The sequence below is a fragment of the Haliaeetus leucocephalus genome, unplaced genomic scaffold, assembly GCF_000737465.1.
Source record: "Haliaeetus leucocephalus isolate CR32 unplaced genomic scaffold, Haliaeetus_leucocephalus-4.0 Scaffold417, whole genome shotgun sequence".
NCBI lineage: Eukaryota > Metazoa > Chordata > Aves > Accipitriformes > Accipitridae > Haliaeetus > Haliaeetus leucocephalus.
Window position 1 is genome coordinate 2,627,404 of NW_010972853.1, and position 17,518 is coordinate 2,644,921.

The 17,518-nt window shown below is 39.5% G+C and overlaps 1 protein-coding gene across 1 annotated transcript in view; it reads right to left on the reverse strand.

Annotated features, from left to right (window-relative positions):
* GPHN (gephyrin) overlaps positions 1–17,518 on the reverse strand; it is a 220,178-nt gene that overhangs the window by 189,434 nt on the left and 13,226 nt on the right. The gene's annotated exons all lie outside the window — the stretch shown is intronic.

Genomic DNA, 17,518 nt, shown 5'->3' on the forward strand with positions numbered 1-17,518 from the left:
AATCTCCCATAGCCAGGTAAGTCCGCAGTATAAGGGACTACACAATGTCTCACACACACACACACAAGTTATGGGGAAAAACCAAAACTATCTGATGAATGGTAAGAAAGAACAGCAAAATCAAGGCAAACTGAAAAATCAATATATTAATTGGTATGTCCAACTTAAGGAAAACTTTATATTTCAAGTATTTCTCTGAATTACATTTAAGTGTCACTATCAACTGTGACCTGTCTGCAAGTTTACTTGTTATTTTTCAAATCCTTGATTTGATCACTGACACCTGAAAGAACAGAGACCAGACAATTACACACACAACGAGATTTCAGCTACAGGATGATACACAGTCTGTGACAGAGGACTTGCACATGGCATGCATCTTTCATTTTCTTGGGAGCAACCTCTCTCTGCAGGTTGGTTTTGTTAGAACATTTTACAGTAACTTTTTTTATCACAGTGTTTCAAGAAGCAATTACACTGTGATCAGGACCAGCTAGCATGAGTACACATTAACTACTGTGGGCTTTGTACACTAGAATATAATGCAGCAAAGTACATGTTAGAAGGGCCAGAATTCAGTTCATCAGGGACCCAATTTTTGTGCAGGTTCATTCTTCATCTTTCATACATTTTAGTTTTATTATAGATTTTATTACATTTTTCTCTAGTTGAACAACACAACATCCAGCATCCTACAATATAAATGCATTTTCTCTCAGAACAAATACACAACCAAGAGCAAAGCTAAATATACAGCCAACTACTCCCAGTAAGCTGAAAAGACAGTCACAAACTTCATCTGTAGATACCTAATGCACAAAGTCTTTCTCTCCCAAACTGCAGCATTTTCATACTATAGCAAGCCACACTAATAGCACCAGCAAGCCACAATAAAATTATTTTAAATACTAGTTATCTTTAATTTTTCACATGTGTATATGTAACAGATAATCTCTGAAAGGTCCCACAATTTATATTCAAATTTCGATAGACATCAGTCTCATCAGGTCTGTATCATACCCAGCATGTAATACAGACACCCCAGTTCTCTAATCCCTTTGCAGAAGAGAGGTGAAATTATTCCTAGATGTAGAAATTAGAGCTGACACAATAAAAACGAAGAACCACACCTTATACTGGGCTAAACTGGTGAATGTCTTTGACGAGAGAATCAGAAAAGATAGGATACAAATTCCATTGAAATAATTAGGAAATAATAAATCTCATATAACTATTTGCACAGGAGTTTGTGAAAGAATAGAAACTTCATGTCTTTTATAGGGAAACTATTTCAGGAAAAAAGTGCATCTCAGGTTGACACATAATGCATACGCTAGGTTTGCAGGAAGTTCAAAAAAAGGATTCACGAGAATGTGGAAAGCAAGGTTTCTATAGCAACCTAAAAAATTAGCAAAATATAGGAAATAAACCAAAGTGAGGCCAATACAGTTGTACTGGAACAGATGGAAGCTTTACTATTTCACAAATTAAAGCAGAGTATCACTGAAGAGGGAAAACCTGAACTTCATCCAAGTTAAGGAGAGTTAAAAACCAGGAAGAACTGTGCTCAAATGGAGGCAAGAAACAATGAACTACAGCCCAAAAGGGAAGAGAACTTGAGAAGATAAAAATTAGAGAGAAATAAATTACAACTGTTATAACAATAAACTATTCATTATTTTAGTAAGTTACCCTTTTATGACCTGTTTGCTGTATGTTTCAATATGTTATCTAAACCAGAAATTTAATGTCTCATTTTTAAAACATTTGTTCTGGATATAAGGTTAAAATTATCACAGTGTTATTTTCCATGTAGTTGCAAGTTGGACTTCTGACTGGTTTTCCCCTGTGCCCCTGTATATATGCATGTGCTGATGGACTCCCTGGGTTATTATTGCATAGCTACATCATGTGCAAGGCACTTGTGCACTTGGACTGAATCAATACTGGTTCGCTTTTATAATTTGAATTCTGACCAAAGATATGAATATAGTCTTTGTATACAGTTCCACATTCTGTGACTGCCATAAGAAGCTGAGCTATTGATTCATCCGTTAACTTAATAAATGAGTCATACTGAATGCAATGAAGTCAATTTTCTAAAAATAGCTTGTAGCCAGCTTGGCTGCTGTCATCTGCTGAAGTTCTCCAATGCCACTTTAATTAACATTAATCTTTCTTCAGATGGATCACTGTCTAAATGATATCAAGTTGTCACTAAACTCCCAGTGAAACTCCACTTCATCTTTAAATGAAAGAAAAACTCAAAATCCTCTCCTCAATTTTTTTTTTTCCAGTTCTATCTCATAAATATATGTTAGCTACCACCAGAATACTCTACCTTTTGACTGATTTATAAACCAAGCAGAATATTCAAGAGAGACTGTGCTCGTGAGCAGATCAAATGACTAGGAGCCAGACTGGCTATTTCCAATTCTAAGGGCACGTTTACTTTATGCCAGGCTAATGAATGAATACATGTTACGATACTACTCCTGCCAGAGCAAACTGACCAAGACAGCATTTTTAGCTTACTTAACCAGGCTAGCTTAATGTTGACTCATGAGACATCAGCAAATCACCTTGCCTTGGATCCTCACATACAGCCAAAACTTCACAGAGTATTCCAGGGAACGAGGTAGCGGAATTGCATTTCAAAGCAACTTCTTGTAAGAGCGTATATTAAAAGCAGACACAAAGCTACTTTAATTGATACTAGTTTCTACTGACCTTTAAGAAACTGTTAAAGCACCCTGAAGGGAGGTAGTAAGAAGACATGCTATTTTGGGCTCACTTCCTACACAACAGAACACTGGCAGCTAGAGCAAGCTGGACTGCAGCTCCTATCGCTGGCTGCATGCCAGCAACGAATTGTGCAAAACAACTTGCAAAGTGCTTTGTGACCACAGTTTTACTTACTCTAAGGTGTAGAATTCTGTGATGAAGATCCACCCCATGTTTTTTGTGTGGCTTCAGCCCAGCCGGTAACAAAGGACCACGCAGCCGCCTGCTCACTTCTCCCGCCCCACTCTGGTGGGATGGGGAGGAGAATCAGAAAGGAGAAAAGAAGAAAAACCAGAAACCTCGAGAGTTGAAATACGGGCAGTTTACTGGGACAACACAAGAAGAGAAGTTACAACAACGGTACTAATAAAAGAATATACAAAACAAGTGATGCACAGCGCAACTGCTCACCACCTGGAACCCGATGCTCCGCCACCTCCCCCACGGAAAGTCGAGCGAGCTCGCCCAGCCCGCTCCCAATTTATATACTGGGCATGATGGCACATGGTATGGAACAGCTCCTGGGCTAGTTCAGGTCAGCTGTCCCGGCTGTGCCACCCCCACCTCCCAGGTTCCCATAAAAATTAACTCTATCCCAGCTGAACCCAGGACAGTTTCTCTTTGCTTTTTTTAATGGATTCAATAATTAGATCCTTGAAAACTTAACTTCCCCCACCACCAATCTTAGGCTAACTTTGACAGGAATACTCAAAAATCTCACAGAAATAAAATGATTGCAGACATGCCCTCTATCAGTTCATGTCTCTCATGAACAACAACTCTGGGATTAAGACATCAAAATTACAGGATTCTCCTTCTGCCTCACCATGTCCCAAAGATCTATTGTGCACACAAAAAAATAAAGGCGGGGGGGGGGAATGACACGAAAATAAAATTAATGCAATGTTTTAAAATTTTTATTCCCTACCTTATTACTGTTTCAAGAGTAACAAAAGTATAAGAACACACTTTTCACTGCTTTCTAGCTTTTTTTTCTAAACCAAAAAAACAAACTACATAAACCCATTATTTTTATCGAGGAAAAATAATGTTATTTTTCTCGTTCACCCTTCAAAGTTTTTTGTTGGTTTTTTTTTTACATTACTACAGGAAAAGCAGGAATAAATTAAAAGAGGCTAGCTTTTCAGGCACCTTCAGCAGGAAAATACACTCGCCACAACAATCCGTTATTGCAACAAGGATCTTTGTCCTCAGTATATGTCAGGAACCAGGGACGAGGTCATATGTACGTCATTTGGCAATCACATGACCAGGAGCCGCTCTCATAGAATCATAGAATGGTTTGGGTTGGAAGGGACCTTAAAGATCATCTAGTTCCAACGCCCCTCCCATGGGCAGGGACAACTTCCACTAGACCAGGCTGCTCAAAGCCCCATCCACCCCGGCCTTGAACACTTGCAGGGATGGGGCATCCACAGCCTCTCTGGGCAACCTGTTCCAGTGTCTCAACGCCCTCACAGTAAAGAATTTCTTCCTTATAGCTAATCTAAATCTACCATCTTTCACTTTAAAAAAATTACCCCTCATCCTATCACTACATGCCCCTGTAAAAGTCCCTCCCCATCTTTCACATAGGCCCCCTGTAAGCACTGGAAGGCTGCTATAAGGTCTCCCTGGAGCCTTCTCTTCTCCAGGCTGTACAACCTCAACTCTCTCAACCTGTCTTCATAGGAGAGGTGCTCCACCCCTCTGATCATCTTCATGGCCCTCCTCCGGACTCGCTCCAACAGCTCCATGTCCTTCTTATGTTGAGGGCCCCAGAGCTGAACACAGTCCTCCAGCTGGGGTCTCACCAGACCAGAGCAGAGGGGCCCTCAACCTGCTAGCCACACTTCTTTTGATGCAGCCCAGAATACAATTGGCTTTCTGGGCTGCAAGCGCATGTTGGCAGGTGATGTTGAGCTTCTCGTCAACCAAGATCCCCAAGTCCTTCTGCTCAGGGCTGCTCTCAATCCACTCATTGCCCAGCCTGTTGTACTTGTGCTTGGGATTACCCTGACCCATGTGCAGGACCTTGCTCTTGACCTTATTGAACCTCATGAGGTTTGTTTGGGCGCAACCTCTCAAGCCTGTCAAGGTCCCTCTGGATGGCATCCCTTCCCTCCAGCGTGTCAACCGCACCACTGAGCTTGGGGTCATCAGCAAACTTTGTGAGGGTGCATTCAATTCCACTGTCCACGTCACCAACAAAGATGTTAAACAGTGCTGGTCCCAATATCAACCCCTGAGGAACACCACTCATCAACGGTCTCCACTCAGCCATCGAGTCGTTGAGTGCAACCACCCAGCCAATTCCTTATCCACCCAGTGGCCCATCTGTCAAATCCAGGTATCTCTGATTTAGAGACAAGGATGTCGTGCAGGACAGCGTCAAACGCTTTGCACAAGTCCAGGTAGATGACATCTGTTGCTCTTCCCTTATCCACCAACGCTGTAACCCCATCATAGAAGGCCACCAGATTTCTCAGGCACGATTTTCCCTTAGTGAAGCCATGTTGACTGTCACCAATCACCTCCTTATTTTCCATGGGCCTTAGCAAAGTTTCCAGGAGGATCTGCTCCATGATCTTGCTGGGCACAGAGGGGAGACTGACTGGCCTGTAGTTCCCTGGTCCTTCCTTTTCTCCCTTTTTAAAAATGGGAGTTATGTTTCCCCTTCTCCAGTCAGTGGGAACTTCCCCGGACTGCCATGACCTCTCAAGTATGATGGATAATGGCTTAGCCACTTCATCCGCCAGTTCCCTCAGGACCTGCAGATGCACCTCATCAGGTCCCATGGACTTGTGCACCTTCAGGTTCCTTAGATGGTCTTGAGCCTGATCTTCTCCTACAGTGACCAGTTCTTCATTCTCCCAGTCCCTGCCTTTGCCTTCTGCGACTTGGGCAAATCCCAGTCTAATCCCAGGCTGCTCGGATAATTTCTCCGTATTCTTCCCAGGCTACCTGCCCTTGCTTCCACCCTCTGTAGGCTTCATTTTGTGTTTGAGTTTGTCCAGGAGCTCCTTGTTCATCCACACAGGCCCCCTGGCATTTTTGCTTGACTTCCTCTTTGTTGGGATGCATCGCTCCTGAGCTTGGAGGAGGTGACCCTTGAATATTAACCAGCTTTCTTGGGCCCCTCGTCCCTCCAGGGCTGTATCCCATGGTACTCTACCAAGCAGATTCCTGAAGAGGCCAAAGTCTGCTCTCCTGAAGCACAGGGTAGCAAGCTTGCTGTGCGCCCTCCTCACTACCCTAAGGATCTTGGATTCCACCATTTCATGGTCACTGCAGCCAAGGCTGCCCTCGAGCTTCACATTCCCCAACAGCCTCTCCTGTTGGTGAGAACAAAGTCCAGCATAGCACCTCTCCTCATTGGCTCCTCCATCACTTGGAGAAGGAAGTTGTCATCAACGCATTCCAGGAACCTCCTGGATTGTTTATGCCCTGTCCTGTGGTCCCTCCAACAGGTATTGGGGTGGTTGAAGTCCCCCATGAGGACCAGGGCTTGTGAATGTCAGGCTGCTCCTATCTGTCTATAGAGGGCCTCATCCTCTCGGTCTTGCTGGTTGGGTGGCCTGTAGCAGACCCCCACCACAATACCACCTGTCCGTGCCCTCTCTTTAATCCTGACCCATAGGCTCTCGGTCTGCTCCTCATCCATCCCCAGGCAGAGCTCCATGCACTCCAGCTGGTCATTGACATAGAGGGCAACACCCCTTCCGTGTCCCCTGCCTGTCCTTCCTAAAGAGCCTGTATCCTTCCATTCCAACACGTCAGTCATAGGAGTCATCCTACCAGGTCTCCATGATGCCAATAAGATCACAGCCCTGCAGGCGTGCGCATGTCTCTAACTCTTCTTGTTTATTCCCCATGATACGTGCATTTGCATAGAGGCATTTAAATTGGGCCCCTGATGAACATGACTTACTGGCTAGAGCAGCTAGAATTCCTTTGTGCTGCTGTTCAGGTGCTCTCCAGCTGACCCATGATCCCTCTCCATGCTCTGGGCATCTATTGCTGGTACTGGCATCAAACTGGTAGGAGTGGGATGGATTGAGGTTCGCCTCCATGGTAACTTTAGTTTAAAGCCCTCTTCACCAGCTTGGCAAGCCTATGACTGAAGATGCTCTTCCCCTTCTCTGACAGATGGACCCCTTTTAGCAGAATGATTTATTTAATTTGGGGGGAGGAGGGGTGGAATTGGCACTGGTATGACAAAGTATATAAACTTAAAAGACACCTCTATATAGTTACCAAAAGCCACATCAGTTCAGGACTCAGTGTAGTTTTCTAGGGAGTATCTTTGGTTTAACTCAGTGCATGGGGCATACCTTTATATGACAGTTTGGGGTACTATTGCTGCCAGCCAAAAGACAGATCTATAGACTGCCACCTCTTGAAAATGTTTATCAGCTTACTTATTGCCTAATAAAGACACAGAAGGGCAGCTGGGAAGGCAACATGCCTGCAGGCACTGGCCCCCAAAAGAAACAAAATGGATGAAGAGGATGCTAAAATACATGGACTTTTCAGTGGTGCAATGTTACTACTTTTTACTCACAGCATGAAGAGAGGTAGGAAAAAGTAGGAGGAACGCTGAACTTCCATGACAGAGCAAAAAGTATTTAAGTTTTAATTTTCACTAAACAAATTCATTAATAATTGTTCAAAAGTCTTATCATTAATAATTGTATGCTTCACAGCAAGGGTATGAAGCATGCAGACAGCAAACATTTTAAGACCTTTGAATAGAATGAAATTAAATACAAGCAATATGGATATTTATAACTTCAAAATTCTTTTAGGACTTTAGCATTTAACTGCGTCAGACAATGTAGCATGCAGAACAAACACTACACCAAATATTTCATGGTTTGCAATAGCCTAGTTCCACCAGATTGTAACAAATGAGAGAGGCGCTGCATCTGAAATGGGCTGAGAACAAAATACCAAAGACCAATTCTGCACTCAGAATTTTCATTACAGATTCAAAATTTTACTTCTAATTAAAACTGACTTTTAAAGTCTTCCCAAATGCCAGCAGAATCTGAAAACAATCTTGCCATGTGGATCAACAGCAAAAAGCCCACTTCTGTGCGGGATGCACAGCGTGTTTATAGTGCAGAGGAATGATTGTACTCTGCTCCATCTGATTGGTAATCTAACTATGGAAATCATACATTAAATCAAAGAGACAGAAATGTCAGCTAAATTTAAGTAAAAATGTGTTCAGTGACTTTGAAAGTTCCCACCGGGGCATCAGATGCTTGACCAGCCAGCTCATTAAACAACATGAGCAAGATTTGAAATTTCCTGAGAGAAAAAATATGCAGAAGCAGACAAAAATCATTATCATGAAAACAGTCAAATTCTCACCATTTAGACAAAGAAATGTATATTTAATATCCATGTTGGGATTTAGTTGGTAGACTGAGGACTTCAAAATACTGTATGAAGAGAAGTATTTATAGTAAGTGCCAAGACAATAATAAATGTTTATCTTACTTTGTCCTATAGGAAATACTATTGTAGGGCAAAGTAGGTACTTGCATTTTTTCCAGATAGTGTAGGACAGATACAGAGCATTTGCATATATATTGCTAGCAATTGCCTGTCACAAAATCCTCACCCATCTCAAGTGAAAGCAAAATTTTGGGGTGCCTGAGAGTGACCTTTTGCCTACCTTGGGAGGCACTGCAAATTACAGGATTTAGGCAATATGATAAGGATTGCAATGGTCTGCCTAGAAAGGAAAGATTCCACTGGTAAATTACCATAACAACTTGTAGAAACCCATACAGGTGGATAAAACTATTTTTGCTGATGCTCTATCATTTCAGTTGAGCTCTGTTTACTTCTATCCAAATGTACAAGAGAGACCATCTGAATCACATGTTAAGAAAAATAAGATTCCTCCTAGGAGAATAAGTTGACCCATAGTTAGTAGAAACAGTAAGGCTTATTTTTTTATAAATTAACATTGGCCAGCTCCCCTACAGACTTTTAGTATCCAACAAAAGATGGATTTGAAAATTATGGCCTTCCAACATGAATGCTTCAGTTTTTTACTGTGTATATGCTTCTCACACCCCACTACAATACCATAATTTTCTTCCCAATAACTTTAGTGTATATTTCCCTTGCATTTCTCAGACACTCAAGCATATGCATATGCTTAACACGTGCTTGTGAAGCATGCTTAGACACACGAAGTCCATGTGCATGCTTATGCCAAGGCTAATTAATATTAAATGTTTATTTTAAAAAGAGAGGAAGTTTGGCTGAGGTATGTAAAACCAGAAAATGGAATAATGGAAACACAGGCATCCCTGATGTTGGAGTATAAGCTGGAATGAACTGCAGACCACAGGTTGAAAAGAGCAATCAGTGTACTTTCTGTGGTCAAGCAAAAAGGCATCCAGAAAATCTCTTCATTCTGAAAAACACCAGTAAGGACTAAAGGTGAGAGCAGGATGACTCAAACTTGGGAAGAATAAAATGTGGAGAATATGTGGAAATGGTCTGATCATTCCAGATTCTAGATCAAATTCATTCTTTACAATTTAAATCACAGGGCTTATGGAAGACTGTCAGAACTTTTATATAACTGGTTTAAAAAAAAAAAAAAATCCTACAATTCTGAAATTACAGGAATGATAGATGAGGCTCCAAGACAAGCAGCATCCAGAAGGGCTACCACACAAGTTCACACAATAGTTCACATTCCCAAAGCTCTAATGTCTCATTTCTTTCCACCACATTCCAGAGAGATACAAAGTATGAATATAATCCAGTATACAATTAACAGCAGTCTTGCTATGTCTGTATTTCTCCAGACAGTTAAATTCAGAGGCAGAATTTGCTCTTGTTTTTCTTTGTCCTTAATACATTAGTGTGTTTGCACATACATACATATACTGCCATGTGTGGCCTAAAATGGATAACTAAATTGTGTTTAAAATAGTGACTTGACTCAACTGGGATTTTTTAGTGTATGCTCTGTGTTGGGGAATGTGAAAGGAAAAAAAAAAAAAAAAAAAATCTGTTCAGCCACAGAATGGAGTCATATGAATAAAACAACTCCATAGTTGATCCATCCCTCTTCATACCTTGGAGGAACTTTCTATAGACAAATAGCACTACTGACAATGCTGAAAGTGAGATTTTGTTGCACGTCTCACATAGTTATCTCCATTCCAGATAATTTACAGTTATTTTTGAAGCCATCATCCATACGTTACAGCTGTAAAATACTTCTGTAAGGTTCAAACTCAAGTTATTGAAAAAAATTTCTTTGGTTTTATTATATTATTGGCTATAAGGGGTTTTCAGCACTCTTATTTTTGTTTTCTGTAGTTGTCATTATCTTTTTTCTTTGCATCTGATCATTCAAATGTCAACAAAATGTTTCTAGATTAATTTAAAAACTACTGATGTATGGTCTCTGTTATTCATGTCACAACTCATTATGACCCGACTCTTTCAATATTCAGAAACATGGTAGGCAGAGGACATGCAGATCTTAGACAACTTAAGAGGTCTTTGATTACACGTGGATTTGTGCATTTTGCTTCATTCAGGTCCTAAAAACCCCAAATTACTACTTTTAATTTCTAAATAGCTTGCACAAACATAATCCATTGGCAAAATGTAACTATTAACTTCTCCTTACTTGCAGCTTTAAGTCACCTTGCAAGTCATTATCAGCTATGTTCTCCTGTCATTTTTTTTGTATGATGTTCTCTTAAAAGTAAAAATAATAGTTAGATAGAACAATGCCCTCCAGTTCCATTTTGCAAAGCCCTTCTCTCGTTCTTTATTACTGCTCCCCCTACAAGTATGATATTTAGAAAGAAGAGTAACCCACCTCAGAGTAACTGAAGATTTTTTTTATTTTTTTTTTTTAAGGTATGACTGCACAAGGTTACTGAGCACATATATACAGTACTTACCATAGTATTTCTTTGGGTGACAGTGACCGTAACATCCCTGGTAACTTCAACATGCCTCCAGCCATGCCCAAGCTGAAGAACACAGATGAGGATGAGATTTGATCTCTTCCTCAGTTCCTGCTCCAGCACAGGTGAGTAGGAGTGCAAACAGATAAGGTGAATCCTGGAGTTCACATTTCTGTGAAATAAGTAACTTTCTGAAGTGCTGTCATGTATATTCCATGTTAGTGAGCCCTGGTCAATTAGCCTAGATAAAAATAGCAAAAGTGACAGGAGGGTATCTCTTCCAAAGCAGAAATTTAGTCTCAAAGTCTCTGCCATGTAACAGTGTATTTGGAAATGATAACTCCATGCAGGTTTTAAAAAAAATTTAAAAGGCAGTAGAGACCTCCCATTTTCCAGCATGCCTCTGTTGGTCTCCCTTTTCTCACTAACAATCAATTTCATGTATCTGGAGAACAGTCTTGAAAAATGCTCAACTTGCAATCCCACTGGCAAATACCACAGATAGCTTAGATGTGTTTCCAGGCATCTGAAATAGCCAATATGTTAACTATGATCATAGATTCACATTGGAAAAGATTAAGCAGCATAGATTTTGCTTACACTGTACCCCTAGAACCACCTTATATGAATTGTATGGCTAACTACCTGACTACCAATAGACAAATTACTAACGCAACCAATACTAACATTGCTAATACTTTGCACAGTACTTCTGGAGCCATGATGCAGAAAGGAAATCAAAGGTGGTTAGGACAAGTCTACCTGCAAACAGGTACTGAGGACAGTACAGCATATGCCTGACCCTCTCGGACATTAATATCCAAAAAAATTTGTGAAGTTTGTGTACAGAGATACCTGGGCTTTATGAATAAAGCACTGTAAGAAACTGCCATTTTCTTGCCAAATCACAATTTACGATTTTACTCCAAACAAGCAATTGCCATTATGTAACCTGCCTTTTCCTTCCAGATCTAGCACTAAACACCCTCACCCTTTAGAGAGTAACAGCAATAACTACAAAAATCTAGTTACAAGAGCCCAGAAATAATCCATATCTGTACTGTAACGAGTTTCAGTAGTACCTAAATTTAGGAACCAAGCTAAACTGCAGCATTACATTAAGAGAGAACACTTAAAGAACTGATACAGAAACCACTGCAGATAATGTCAGTAGAATACATTTTAGGATCTTAACCTCTGGTAAAACTGCAAAATCATATTATGCTGACAATGCAACAATTTAATAGCTTTACAAGGTTTTGCTCTCTTTTGGATTTGCATTTGTGATCAAAGAGCTTACATGTAGGTGGACAGCATCAGGTCAAGCAATGAAAGAATGAAAAGCCTATCGTGAGAAGGCTCAATACATATCCATCAAATCAAACCAAATTAAACGAATAGGACCATCTCTTCCATTTAAAACCAAAAAGGTGGATCTAGAAAGCAGGTAGACCAAAGACCATTTAAAAATGAAGAGAAAACTCCAGATTTTTGTATCTTATAAGATAACACCCTCCCACCCCCCAGATTTTACTAGGTTATTTTAACATGAACTGTATTGTCAGCTCTATTTTCATCTAAAACATGTCAGGACAAATAGTGGTGCTATCCCTCCACAAAAGCAGTCAATGCTTTAGCTCCTATTTCCTCCAGCCATATCACCTGACTCTAAATGCTTATTAATGTATATTGCTACCCTAGATAAGTGTCAAGATACATTTCATAGTTGCAGTGCCTCCATATCTTAAGCTGCTAAGAAGGCATGCTTCTCCAAATTCAGAAGTGTTTTTCAAAGCTGAGAAACATGATTACCAGTGCACATTTAGTTGTCTTCATAAATCAGACAATAATTATAGTAAATGGCTTTAGAAAAAAAAAAAAGACTTATCATGCTCTGGAGCTTAGATTACAGATGTTTTAGTATGAAGAACAGAATATCCTCTTTCATCTTAATTAAGGAAAAGTAAATATTCAGTAGAAGTATCCTCTCACAATTTGTTTCACCTTTGTAAGACTGTCCTGTATAATAATTTGTCCAAAACCTACTTGTACTGAATTGAAAACCATTTGTAATGAAGAAATAAAATGTGCAGAAGCCCTTTAAAAATGAAAGAAAGTCAAATTTGAGTACCTGATACCTAAAAATGTTCATTCTAAGGTTATCCTTCTATCACGTCTATTGATTAATTCACAGTTCAGTCGACCTTTACTCTGCAGTGGCCAATTCATTACAGTTGAGCACAGTGACTCCAATTCTGCCACATATGCCATTAAGACATAAACTCTGCAGGTGGATTTTTAAATTTCAAGTTGAGTTTACATTGACAGCAAATACATTAAATTAAATTTTGTTTTGTAAAATGAACTGTGTATGAAAATAAGAAGATGAAGAAACCAAATAATACACAGATACTGTTGATAATATAACATTATGATCTCTCAGTCATTAATTATTCTGTGAAAAATAAAGCAGTGGTATATGGTTCCTTCGAAGGTACTTATTTTTGCTTTTAAAAATTGTTGGGTTTAAAACTTCTGCCCACACATGCACACACATAAGTTAAGGACTAACTGGTGATTTTTGCTAACTTAACAGAAAGGCCAAAGATTGAATAGGTCACAAAAACCAAAGTAGGCCAAAGTTACTGTACACATTGAAGCTGAAGCACACAGATAGGCTCTTCAATTATTCGTGGCCTGTACCTGGCCCATAGGGAACTCCCAAAAGATGCATTAACAGGCAAACATCATGCAACTGAGAGGCATTATTTGCTGGAGAAAAGAGATGAAAGGAGAAATACAAGCAAAGCATCAAACGTTTCCCACCTCTGCGGTCTTGGTTGCAATATTCCTGCTCCAAAATAATTTCCAACTGTGAACTTTGAGATTCCCCCCCCTAGTACTTACTGCAGTCCGGGAGTACCTACAAAATTTCCATCCCAGAAAAAATTATCTGTAACTTGCCACCTTCGGCTTCTACAGGTGGTTACTTCACACAGTATTGTAGCTTTATTGGTCCTTCTACTCCTGCCCCAGCTCAATTTTATCCTCAGAACTGCACCAATACATACATCAGCACAAACACAGAATAAAGGTTTTCTAGTGCACTCAATTCTGCTCAACCCACCCCCCAGCCCCCCCTCCAATCTTTCCCCCTTCTAAAACTAGCTGAGTAAGTAGCTGTAATACTTCAGGGAGCTTGCATATTATTGGAGAGTTGTGTTTTACAGAGCAATTCAGTCTATGGCACAGTTTTGCCCTAAATTACTTTAAAGCATGTATAAAGCACTAGCAGTCTTCTCATTAAAATAAATTAAAATAATAATCCTAACTCTGAACAATTGCTAGTGACAGATATTTGAATGATGCACTGTAATGCAAGCTTGCTACTTGTTTTTAAAAATGTTTATTACCTCTTCTGGTAGAATTCTCAGAGCTTTTATTAACAACTGAACTATCAAATGTAGGAGATGAAGGAAGTAAAGAAACCTTGGGTCTGTCTGTCTGTTATTTTCAGAGAGTTATACCAGCATCCCACATGAGATCACAGCCAACTCTGTACCACAGTTAGAGTGGCACTGAGCCATAACTAATAAACCATGTTGAGAGGGAAAGCATGTTGGCTTGTACTCAGCACTGTGCTACAGACATGTACGTTGCAACCAGCCAGCTCAGAGTACAGAATACTTGCTTGTCCTTATTTGTCAAAAAGCTGTTAACAAGGCAATATGTAATTTATATGAACTATATAATTTAAAGATAAAATGTATAAAATATGCTGCATGTTATAACAGTGTCATTAGAAACAGTGTGCTAACTGGTCCATGAGAATGATTTAAATGAATACTTGTTAGTAGCAAATATGACTCATTTATACCAGTTTGACATCTTTCATATAAAACTTGGTTGAGAGCTACTTGATAATTTTCCAGTGAAGGTTTTTCACCAAAACATGTAATTCAATTAAAATGAAAATAGTTGTGCATCATAAAATTTTATCAAACTTGAAAGGTTTTATGAACACTTTGACATGAAATCAGATATTATGTTTTTTGGTTTGCCAGTTTAATTTAATGTTCAACGTTTCATTCATTTTTACTGGTCAAGTACAAAATATTTATTGCTTAGTTTATCTGCTTTCCTCTTCCTCAGGGACTTAAGGCTTGCTTATGTTTGCTCAGTATTTTTAGCCCCACTTGACCACACTGGCATATTAAATTTAACACCTAGGTTATCCATTCAGTATTTCTCCCTTAATCACAAGCAGTATTGAACACACACACACTCACAAAAACCGCTATTAGACTTTTGTATTAACAGCAGTCGGAAAACAAAATTTTGTCTTATTCCATGACACACCTTTCCTTTTACAAACTAATCACAGTACCAGTCAGAGAAAGTTTATCTTCTGCTACTTGAAAACATGAACTATAGCTGTGGAATTGAGTGTTCAGAAAGGCTCTTGATTATTAGATTCTGGTCAGTGTGACTCACTTTTAGCAATGTCCCCAAGACAGTCTCTCCCCCCTGCCCAGCACAAAACCCTTCAACCTTCATCCTCCTTTTCTCAATGCTGAGGAACATGCAGCATGATCCTTTCCTCCAGTGACTGTGAGATTTTCCTCCTGTAGCTTCCTACCGCAGGAGGTGGCTTATTTTCTTCCATTAGACTGTTACAAGAGCACCCTCAAAAGAAGGAAAAGAGGTAGACCTGCTGCTGCACTGAACACAGTAACACCACCAGGCTAATGATCAATAACTTCAGCTGGTATTTTCTTCTATGTGTTTTAAAATGAAGCAGCAACAGAAGCAGCTGTAAAATCTGAATAGTGCAGATATATATGAATGTATTATTTGATCATTCACTCCTGTTCCAGAATAACAGAATGCCAAAAGATTTTCTGATAGTCTTTCCTCAAGAGCAGCTTTTGCTGATACAGAAAGGACATGCACCAGCACAGAGTCCCAGTTTGCTGAAGGAAGAGACATCACTTCTGGAAGCAGTCAAATGTATACAAACCTCCTTGTCATAAAGCTGTCAGTGGTCTGATCTTTCCCATTGATCAATATTCCTGTGTCTTAAGAAACACATATTGCTTTGTGACACTGTAATTGTAGAAACTATGGATGCCTACTTCATTGTGGATATACTTACCGTCACAGTTCTTGTCCAAATACATTAAGTTTCAAAACTTACCCTTAATGAGTGCCTGAATAATTTTTGGTTAATGATTACTGAAGTTTCAGCAATCTCCTCTTGCTTCTCCAATGATGATTCCAACACATAGCTTCTGTAAACCAGCTGAATAGCATTACAGAGGACAGTGTGACAGAAAAGGCTGCTATTAGGCTAACTAATAATCTGGGAAACTAAGCTCTCTTAAAAATATTCAGCTTGTGTCCTGTCTTGTGCAGAAGAACAGAAATAGCACAAAGAAACCACCACTTCGCATGCCAAAGTAGCACCAAACACTCATGGTCTTAGGAAGGCTCTGTATATATACACCACTACCTCAAATGAAGAGGAACATTAAAGGAGAGACAGACAGAAAGAAAAGATGTGAAGAATAAAGATCCTTCTGATAAATCAAAGAACTCTCAATTAATAAGGGTGGGCAGCTCTCATTAGCCTGTCTTTTCACAGAAAATGAGGTTTTGGACAGAAACAGTTCTAACCTCTCTGAAGTTAAAGAGTATTAAGACCTTGTTAAAAATGGAAACGTAAATTGGTTCTTTGTTGGGAAATGAAAGTGATTGCAATCTTCAGCTAAGATGCCACTGAAATAAATTTTAAGAGAAGTCATTGCTGTATTAGAGAAATAAAAAGAAAAAAGCATTTTTAAGTACTCCTAGCTTGCCAGCTTTGCCACAGATTACTTCTATCCCTTCACAATATCTCAGTGTATTAAGCTATGCAGAAATATCCAAGCTGGTGAGCTAATGAAAAGCTTGGATAGTGGTAACAGCGCAGCCATGGTGAGACTGAAATCAAAAGCTATGACAAAACCTCCCTGAGAAGCTAGATATTCATTCAGTCTACACTAGGCGTTGGGCTGCTGTAACCACATGACTACTATCAGTATTTTAAAAATAGCTTGTGTATATCTATATATGCTGCAGTCATTGCACTGTTAGCGTAACATTTGTTCTCTCATTTACGCAATGGAAATAATAGTACCAAATCAAAGATAATAAAAACTAGTGACTGGAAAAAAGGGTTTCGATCCAAAGACAATTTTATCTTCTATTAGAGCTCTCGAGCATCCTAAGCATTCACAAGCTCCACAAAAAAACATAATCAAATGCTTTTGTTTAGTACAAACAATAAATTGCCTAAAGAGACTAAAATGCTTGAGAGTGCAAGGGCTATAGTGCTGTCTGGAGTCTGAAGTATGTGCAGGAGAAGGCAGGACAAGAGGCACTCCTGAAGGAAGATGAAGAAAAAAACCCAACTCCTAAACATAAAATTCACTGCTATTACTGGGATTTCTGAGCAAAACCTTGAGCTGATAATGTCTTTTTCTACTAGGTTTAGAAAAACTTAGGGGCATTTCTGTTTCACATTAAGTATCTTCAAAATGTTCTGCTCAACCATGCAGGCAGAAGCAGGCACACTTCTCACTGCATCTGAGACACTAGTGAAAAGGGGAGAAGTTTTCTCAGTTTTGATTTCTTAAAAACACACTTCACAAAATTCTTTCACAATACAAAACTGAATTATCTGTATAAATGCAAAATATTAGAATTTAAAATACAAAATTGTTCTGAAATCT